This window comes from Cyprinus carpio, chromosome A7 (genome assembly GCF_018340385.1).
Source record: "Cyprinus carpio isolate SPL01 chromosome A7, ASM1834038v1, whole genome shotgun sequence".
Taxonomy (NCBI): domain Eukaryota; kingdom Metazoa; phylum Chordata; class Actinopteri; order Cypriniformes; family Cyprinidae; genus Cyprinus; species Cyprinus carpio.
The window spans coordinates 13933999-13944090 of record NC_056578.1 but is presented as its reverse complement, the minus strand read 5'-3'; positions in this window follow the sequence as shown (position 1 = coordinate 13944090).

The following is a 10092-nucleotide window of genomic DNA, read 5'->3' as shown; positions in this document are numbered from 1 at the left end:
GTAGCGATCATGTTCAATGAAGATATTTTGTAAATTTCCTACTGCAAATACATCCAAAATGTATTATCATTAGTAATATGCATTGCTAAGGACTTAATTTGGTCAACTTTTAAGCCCATTTTTTAAATATTTTGATTTTTTTGCACCCTCAGATTCCAGATTTTCAAATAGTTGATTTACCCTTATGACTGGTTTTGTGGTCCAAGGTCACATAAATCTAATCTAAAAAAAAAAGAAAAAAGAAAAAATTATTAAAAAATAGATATAATATTTTGTAAACAAAATGATTACAAATCTGATCCAATTTTTGTGAAGAGAGCTTTCATGTACATGCTCATGCTATACAGAATGCTTTCAGCACCACGGACAGCAGCAGGTACAATGAGGCTATTCCCTTGCAAACCCGCCTTTAACACTTAAATCTGTGTTCACTTAAAAATGTATGAATGACAGAGAGAAAACACGGTCCCGTGAGCGTCTGTCGCTTTCCAGCCAATTTTATCAAATCACTTTTTTAAAAAACTGAAATTATGATGCAAGGAAAAATGGCCTCTTTCATTTAAGCGCAATTCAATATCATAAATGTAAAAATCCAGGGAAAAATCCAATTTGTTTAGACATGCTGAATTGGTTTATTATTATCTAATGTCCCTAATGGCAGTGAACTATCTTCTGCCACAAAGTTGTAAAGCAAATCATATTTTCACACATTTTATTCTGGAATCCATTGAGCATACATTTTGGTTTTAGTGCGAAACAGCAGGGTTAATGAAGGTCTGAGTGCGAAATGAGGTGCCAGCCACGACACTTTAAATTTAACGTCAGGCAACATCTTTCAAGACGGTTTTGTAAGAGGCCAACTGAGACAGCAACACTTAAATAAGACAAATGCTTCTGGGTCTGTACAGAAAAATGATCTCAGTGATTATTAGATATAATTGAGTGTGTAGACTGTACAATTAGTCCATCAGATCAGGGATCAATGTTAGGGGCAGGTACTAAAGAAAGTACTAAAGTTAAGATTCAGCCAAAAAGACCTTGAAATAGCATGTGAGATTTAAAAACACATAATTAAATCTGCTGAAATTGATTTATATTGTGCTATACAACCAAAAAAAAAAAAACCTCAAAGGACAACACAGAGAAACACTATGCTTTTCAAAATGGCGCAAAAGAAACATCACTAAAAGCTAAAGGATTAGTTGTCGTAATATTTTATATGCATAGATATTTGTGAAGCTTGAAATATGACCGTAACAAAGCCTTGTTTTTCGAGGGTGTTTGAAATGTCAAAGCTGTTCTTTGATGACCAATCATTTGGGGCAAAGTATCTTAATTTTGGCCTTACCTTTTCTCTTTTGCAATAATGAATTAAAGTGCAACGTCCATTGATAGAGCTACAATCACAATGAGGCCATCAACAGAGCTAATTTTACTTCCTGACTTCAACATGATAAAAACAGACTGCGAATAGGTTAGTGAGACCAGGGTGTTTCAACACTTTAAATCAATTGTACTGTTTTCTAGGATGTGCTTTCACATTGTAGTACAAGTATTCAAAGTTGGCCTTGAGAGCCCATCCAGGTGCCCTCTGACTGACCTCAATACTCTTAGTGACCTATACGAAACCTGATGGACTTTTATGTGGAGTTATTTCACAGTCTGGACACTGTGAAACAATTCTCCAGTCTTTTTTTGCACGATTGTGTGATACGCCTGATTGTTTGTGGTTGTGTGTGTGAGAGTAAGAGAACCATTTGTTTATATACCACTCACTTATGTCAGGAGTGGGGTTCAGTGACCTGTCACACTGTGCCCACTTATAAAAAAAAAAAGAAATTAAAAAATAACCCGACCCATGTAATACACAACTTGGCAAATATCATTTTTCCAGCAAATCTCTACCGTTATGTAATGTATCTCCACTACAGTGTACTCAAGGGGATGCCATAAATTCAGTTTTTTCAGGGGTGCAGCGGTTATTTTTCTTATGCAATGCTGTATGGAAATGTATATTTTTATACACATCAGGGCATGAGTTTTATGATGTTGTTTTGGTGTGTGTGTGTGTGTGTGTGTGTGTGTGTGTGTATATGTTTGTGTTCAGTACCTGTATTCTTATCGATGGTTTCCTAGAAAAAAGCAAAAACAGAAAAGAAAAAAAAAAAACTAATGACACTAAAAATGTTGGCAAGGCAGAAAGTGCCATAATTTCACTTACTAGTGTCTTATTGATTTTATGTGTTTATCAGATCAGTAAAAACAAGGATTATGATTTGTAACATCACCTGACTGTGTCGACAGTACCGTTCACCTTCAAATTTGCAGCGGCTGAAGCTAGTGAGCTTGACTACTGAACACAGACAGGATATAGTCTGTTTAGTAGTGGTTAGTTTTAACAGATGGGTCTAAAAGTTAAAACTCAAAAATAGACCCAGAGAACCAGGTGGTGCACACTTTCTACGCCAGGGGAATGGCTGCATTCCACCCTCTCTCTTGTACATTGGAGCCCACGATGGCTACCAGCAGAGCAATGCAGTCCTCTCTTTAGCACTCTGTTGGACTGGGACAGCCCTTTTGTGTGCCAGACTACAGTCAGATGGTCCACCCGCAGCCTCATGCTCAAAAGTGACCTATCTAATTACTAACACCACAGATATCATCACAGAATTGAAGTATGCCAGGCAGACAGCCATCTAGAATTTCACATATCTTTAGTCAGTATTGGATAAATACAAGCGGACTGCATTCCTCTGGAGCTACAGTACAGGTGATGGAGGCTACTTTTTGCCAGTTACAAATAGAGAAAGAAGACAAATCTAGCGTGAGACAAGCGTACCTTAGTCTTCTGTCGTGATGTCAGCACTTGCGTACATAAATGGAGAGAGGTTGTCTGAATAACGGCACCTAACTGCATTGGAAGCTCCATTATCACTAAATCTGGCCCTGCTAAAAATAACCTTGAAGAGCATGAAATGTTACATTTATCTAGGGTACTTGAAATCCGTTTTCTGGGCCATTAAGCAGAGCTCTGTGTTTCCCATCAACAGCTACATTAGAGCGAGAAGGCGCCTTTCTAAAATAAGGGAGGGGAGAGAGACAGTAAGCCTTTAGAAGAGCCTCTGGGGTTATGTAACCACTGCACCCAAATGTAGCCCATTCTTTAAAATCAAAATCTCTGTTGCGTTACTGATGAAGTCTCACTATGATCTACAATCACTTTTGCAATCATCTAGAGCTAAAGGAATGTTTTTGTGTAGGTAAACTGTCAGCACAATTATGTGGCCCTTATTAGCAAGTGGTCAGAGATGTGGATGGGTGCTCTGATACTGTGATGTAATCGTTGTTGATCATTTTCTTGCTTTGTTTGTTTCTATTTGTATTGTGACCTGAAATCTGACAAGTACGATGCACTTTATAAAAGGAACATGCTACACGTTGCAATGTAAGTGTGGAATGTAATCCTTCTTAAAGATGATTTATTTTTTATTACTGTAAATATCACAAACCTGAGACAAAAAGAGAGTCAGTGAAGAAAAAAAAAAACAACACGACGAGAATACTTTGTCAAATAAAATTTAGCAAACTCTATCACAGTCTATGGTTGTTTGGTGCCTTCTCTGCTCTGATGAATATTTAATATCAGAAATCCTTAAGGAGGTCAGACTTAAACTGGTACAGGTAATCGTATGAAGGCGTCCCAGCTTTAAAAGGCTTGCGTATGATTTATAGAGCCTTTTTATTTTATGTAACGTGTGCTCTCAGGATCACGGTGAGTGTGGGATCTGAATGCCGAGCCCACGCTGTGAGGTGATGGGTAATTCGTGACGTTTGGAGGGGTGATCGAAGTGCCTGCTGTATAAAATGTGTAATAGTCTCAGCAGTATTTAGTTGTTATCTTCACTGCTATAAAACCATAATCGATTAATAAGGGAGCTCTTCAAAAACACTAAGATTTTAGAATATAAAATTATTTTTCTATTTTTTCGATTGAATTGATAGCTATATACTCAATTACAGTGCTAAATATTTGTTACTCTCTTATTTCGAGCAACAAAAATATAATTTTATTCTATTTTCAATGAGGAACCTTCATTGATCTTTTCAATAAGGAATTAATGTGTACCTTCACTGATCTTTGAAACATTAGGCTACTCTTTCCGACCCTAAATGTTTACATTTGTAGGCTACTCTAAATTAAGCAATAAATTATGATCAATGAAAATTAGTTTATCCTTACTCAGGGTTTCTGATCAAATTTAAGACTTTTAAAGACCTTTTTAAGACCTGCACAAATAAAATTAATTCCATATGAGCAGGGTAGGGCAATGTAGTAGGCTACCATATTAAACTGTAAAATTACTGTAAAACGCATAATTTACACTTCAGATACACATTTTCACAAAAACAAAGTTTTATAAAACGATAGACTTTACATTTCAGCCTTTAAACCATTGTTAAGAAAATGGATTAATCAAAAGTATTAATTAGTATATAAACAATTATTATCAATAAATCATTATATCAATTTAATATCAAATTAGGGGTGTGTGATATTGACAAAAAATTATATCTCGATAATATTCTGGGATTTTATCAATAACGATAATTAGACAATATTTTGCTGAGCGTGTTATTGTGCTGATATCTTAAGGACTACCGTGGACAGCTGACTCCTGAATTTTTGGGATTTTATTTTATAATTTTAGATTTTTTATGGCCTTAAATTTGAAACTAAATTTAAATTTTGAGTATTTGGTGTAATGAAATGCGTTTATGCGGTTTAGGGTTCAAAAAACACATTATTTTCCACATACTGTACATTATTGTTTCTCTTCTATGCCCAGACTTTCTGAAATGCATAGTTTTTTACAAAGCTCATCGTTCTGAAAAGTGAGGTGTGCTCTGATTGGCCAGCTATCCAGTGCGTTGTGATTGGCCGAAAGCCAAAATCGTGTGAAGGAAATGTTACGCCCCTCAACATACTGTGGTGCGTGTCAGAACACCAGCACTACAAGACAAAAACAATAAAACCCATTACAAACGAACCATTTGCAAATCTTCCCACATCGTGACATTGACATGTGGGGGCGTGTTTAAATGAGGCATTTTAGGAGGGTGTGGACGAGTCTTAAATTTTACAAAGAATATCTCTTTGGATTTGAGACTTTAGTCTTTGCAACTTTACAGATCCTCTTCATGCACCAAGAGCTTGTAACACTTCAAAGAGAAAGGAAAACTTGAAATCGCATCATATGAGCCCTTTAAGACTTTTTAAGACCCAGCGGAAGCCCTGCTTACTGTTAATAGACCATTTCTAATGATAACATCCACATAATTATATATAGGCTAAACTTTTAAAAAAAAGAAACCTTCCTTCCCTCAGCAAGCAAGTTAACTCTTGCCAATGTTTTCACACAGAGAGCTGGGTAGATTACTGGAAAATTGTAATCTTTTACTGATTCCAAATTACATGACAAACATTGCAGTGAGTAATGTCATCAATTACATTACACATTTTAGGTAATATAATCAGACTACTTTTTGATTACTTTTGACTCATTTATCACATTGATTTAAATAGGATAATATTGTACCATTTTAATGTAAAAATGCAAAGTAAAAAATATTCTACTTTTATTAACAACATAAAGTGCATTAAGCATTACATTACATCAAGGTTTACCAAACAGGGTTTGTGAGTTTGATTAAAAGCTAATAATGAATTAAATCATAAAAAATCATAAAAAAAATAGAACTAAAAAGAGAACTAAAAGTTTGGTGGACAGTGGTTAATGGAGTTCACCTGGTTATTAGTCAGAAGGAAAACACTGAAACTGATGTATCGAAACGAATGAACTCACCCGCTCTTCAATGGTAGACTAATAAGTGAGAAATTGCGCATCCTGCTGGTAATTTGGATGAATCACAACTAATTAATGCGCAAGGAGGCAGGACAGTAAGTTTCACCCACATAACCTGCCTACTCATTCACTCATTCTCTCACGAACACGCAAACGGTGAAAAGCAGGGATGAATCACCGGGCGCGCGCGCCCACGCATGCGGACAGGAACTGAGAAGTGACAGTATCACGCCTCAACAGCACTGAGTCACACTACAGCACTACTGAGCCAGTCACCACCAGATCTGCTCCAGGACACAAACACATAGAACAGATCCCACAACATAACCTACATTGTTATTACACTTTCAAAGAACTGTAACTAAGACAGTAAAGACAGCGAGTCTTTAACAAGCCACCAAACAAAACAGATTAATAATACTCTTGACTGCGAGCTAGTGCATCTGGCGTATGACTACAAGCTCATCTGTTACTGTTTTGCCCCGCAATCATCCCTGAATTATGAGTCTCCCATCGCTCCTTCTTAATGGTCTCTTTCTCCATTAGGCGTGTACACAAGAAAACTTAAACAGGAAAGAAGACCTACTAAACTCACTAGTAACCATATCCTGCATCCCTGTGGAGATTTAAAACATTTTCCAGCAAACAAGCTCACTTTAAAAATCCATTTTGGCAGCTCTACAAATAGCTGAAGGAGACAATGAGGGAAGTGAAACAGGAGGGAAATGTGTCAGATTCACACAGCTGATTCCTGCTGTAAGTCTCGACTGTGACGGAGGCACATCTGAATTTTCTCAAAGTTAAGATCAGGAGAACAAGACCCTGGTCGCCCAAAGTTCTCTGCCAATTTTTGAGGGATGCGAAAACATAATAGGAAAACTGAAATGAGGGAAAGAGAGGGTGAAGATACAGTAAATGCAGAGGATCATGTAGCAACAAAGAAGCACTTCTCAAGCACTGCCTGCCTCTGAAGTAATATGATAAGTTAGCATGTGTAAAATGATAGGGCGAAATTGAAGGATACAATCCATAATTCAATAGAGACAAAGTTTAAGGAAAGGCAGTGAGATTAATGCGAAGGTAATGGTTATGTAATACAAGGAAAAGTACTTGATGCTTGCTGTATTAAAACATGTTTCCCATACACTTTAGCCAACAAATTTTCTTGACTTTGCTAGTAGATTGTGGTTACAAACTCAGAGTTTGAAATTATTCTTATAAGGGCACAGATGCAACTAAATAAGAAATAAATCAAGTAAACACTCTGGCTTTATGGTGCAAACAGATTAAGCATTTTAGGTGGATAACTACAAAACATTTTTTTTCACACTATTAGAAATCAGAAATTTCCATGACTTTTGAGCATTGGCATTACTTTTATTTTCTTCAATTTCTAGAAATCACAATATATAAAAAAAAAACTTTTAGGCTTTCTATGATCACAGGAGGGTTCCTTTGATCATAGAAAGCAACCAACATATCATTAAATCACAAAAATCCAAGGTACCTTCGTCCATTATTGATCTGAGCTTAGTATGTGCAATTAAATGATTTAAAAATAGATTGAAATAGAAATATTAAATGTTGCCACAAACCACACTGAGGAATATTTTAAGAAGCACTTTAATGGCACTCCGTACATGCATGCAGCATTTGCCTACATTGTATTTTTTTTTATTTTGGATACACTGATTTTCATACTGTTTCGTATCTATATAATTCAAAGTTCTGCCATTTTAACAAACTTCTATACATCACATTGTTTGAAACACAAAAGACTTCATTCTTTACATACAAAACACAGGCTAAACACAGCTCATGATAGCTGTTAAGTTGGGAGAGGTTAAACTAGAAAACCTCCCTATTTGTGCAGTGAGTGACACATTTAACTAAATAAATAGAAAATAGAAGCTGAAACACTTAAGTGCTCTTATTCTGTACAAATTAGCATATATAGTTTTTCAAATGCCCCAGAGAGCAAGATGATTCAAAATTAAAAACACTAGCAAACAAAACAAAAAAACAAAAACAAAAAAAAAACAAAGACCCCAAACCAGCTGTTCATCAATTAGAGTGCACAATGTTAATTTCTATTTGTGTTTATGGGTACACATTACCAGGTCAAACAGGTAAGAGCACAGCTGTCTTCATTGTTACTTGCTTAATTATGCTGTGCTTGTTGCCTTGGTAACAATGCAGCGACATCTACTGTGGTTATAATGCAATGACTGACAAGCAAACGGTTTGATCCTTTAGGGGACAGATGGCCACACACTGTATCCATTTAAAAAGACAGATAACTAGGAGTTTTTTTTTCATCCCTGAAAATACCAGGAGGAAAACAAACCAAAGAAAGAGATTCTGACAGATACAATCCACAGTTACTAGCACAGCGCCACTTGAACCTCAAAACAGAGTATTAAAGTATTGTGTTTAATGAGCCTATAGATGAATAAGAGCCCAGTTCTGTTGTCTTTTGCAGTTGCACTACAAATAATTGCCTACAGGTAGCAGCAATCACAATTTGTTATTGTCTATTGGTGGATTCAGAATGCACCAATATAGTGTCTTTTTACTTGAAGCCAATAAAGCAAATGAAGCCCTAAAAATCATTCCAACCCATCAAGATGGGTTAAATTATTTAAATTAATCCCATTTGGGGAAATAGTGTCACCAATAAAGTATATAAAACATCACCACTAAGCCTCCCACCATCCTTTAGATTCAGAAAATATGTTGTATTCCCAGCAGATTTTTAATTTTTTCTTACATGCCTTTGATACAGTTTTCAGATTCATTTTGTGCATCCATGCTATTCAATAAGCTGCAATATTTGGAATACAAACATGAGTAACTTTTGAAAAATTTTAATCAGCAAACGAAAATTAACTAAACAACTGTGTGTTTGTGCTCTATCGGAGCAAATCGCTCAAGAATATTGCTTTTTTGACTTCAGTTTGAAATTGTAATTTCAACTGGTTTGTTTTCTGCTTGATACTCGGTCAAACATGCATTCAAGATGTCAAAATGCAGCTGTTTCTTTGGGCTTAGACATGAAAATGTTATGGTAAATGCATAATATATTAGCCCCAAATGCTTTTACGACTATTTTCTCTGACTTTTAAGTTGTAGTCCTGGGCGAGTAGGACTGAAATTAACATTGCATGATCATCCAGCTGGCTGTTCTAATATGGTCATGTACTAAGGTTAGTGAGTGAGAGAAAGAGTGCAGTAGAGAGGACAGATGGTAGGACCCCCACATTCAGAGTAATGGATGAATCGTGTCAAGGCAGTGGACTCAAGCCCGCTTTGTGGATGAGCAGGGGCTAGTTGCATAAACATAGTCACCATGTTAAGACTTAACCAAGTGGTTATCACTATTACTTTTCAGATTCAAATTAGATCAATCTATGTTTTTATATAACCGACTTTTAAAAATTATGACCAGTCTTGCAGAAAAAAAAATCAGGTGTCTTAACTTTTAAGACTACACTGTAAAAAACAAAAATTTACGGTGTTAAAAAAGGAAGACGTGGTTGAAGGAATTCTTAAGATTTTGTTGACGGAATTTTAGGTTTTACGGTTTTAACTTTTTTTTTTTTTTATATACCGTAATTTCATTAACTGACATAATGTTAATATACCAACCTATTGAAGTACTGAAATCTGTTTTGTACCTTTGTAATACACTGTTAACCACCAAATGCAGGTGGTGATGAGAAAGTTGTGTGATGAACCAAAGCCCATCACAAGCAGCTTTTAAATAATAACATATATAGAAGGTGCACAGTGTCATTCACACAAGCACTAAACACCATCATGGTGAGACACATTAAACTGAAATATGCAATAAACATTCATTTAACAACATTATATATTATATGTAATATACAACCCTAATAAACATAACAGATAAGAAAAAAACTAAGAAGAAACATAGTTATTTCAAAGAAAAAACATCAAATTCAAACAAAATTTGAAATGCAACGCAGAGAATTCTGGGAACGTCAGTTTATGGTTTTTCCCTGTAAATTTTACAGGAACTTACTGTTAACCATTTAACAGGTTTGTACTGTAGCATTTTCACACTTTTCTACCGTTAAAATCACGGTCATTTTTTACAGTCTAAGCAGTTTATGCAACCGACCACTGATCTCTAACGGACATTGTTCGTAAGACATTGATGGGGTCAAAACTCTGATTAAATTTCAATGTCAAGGCTTCAGTT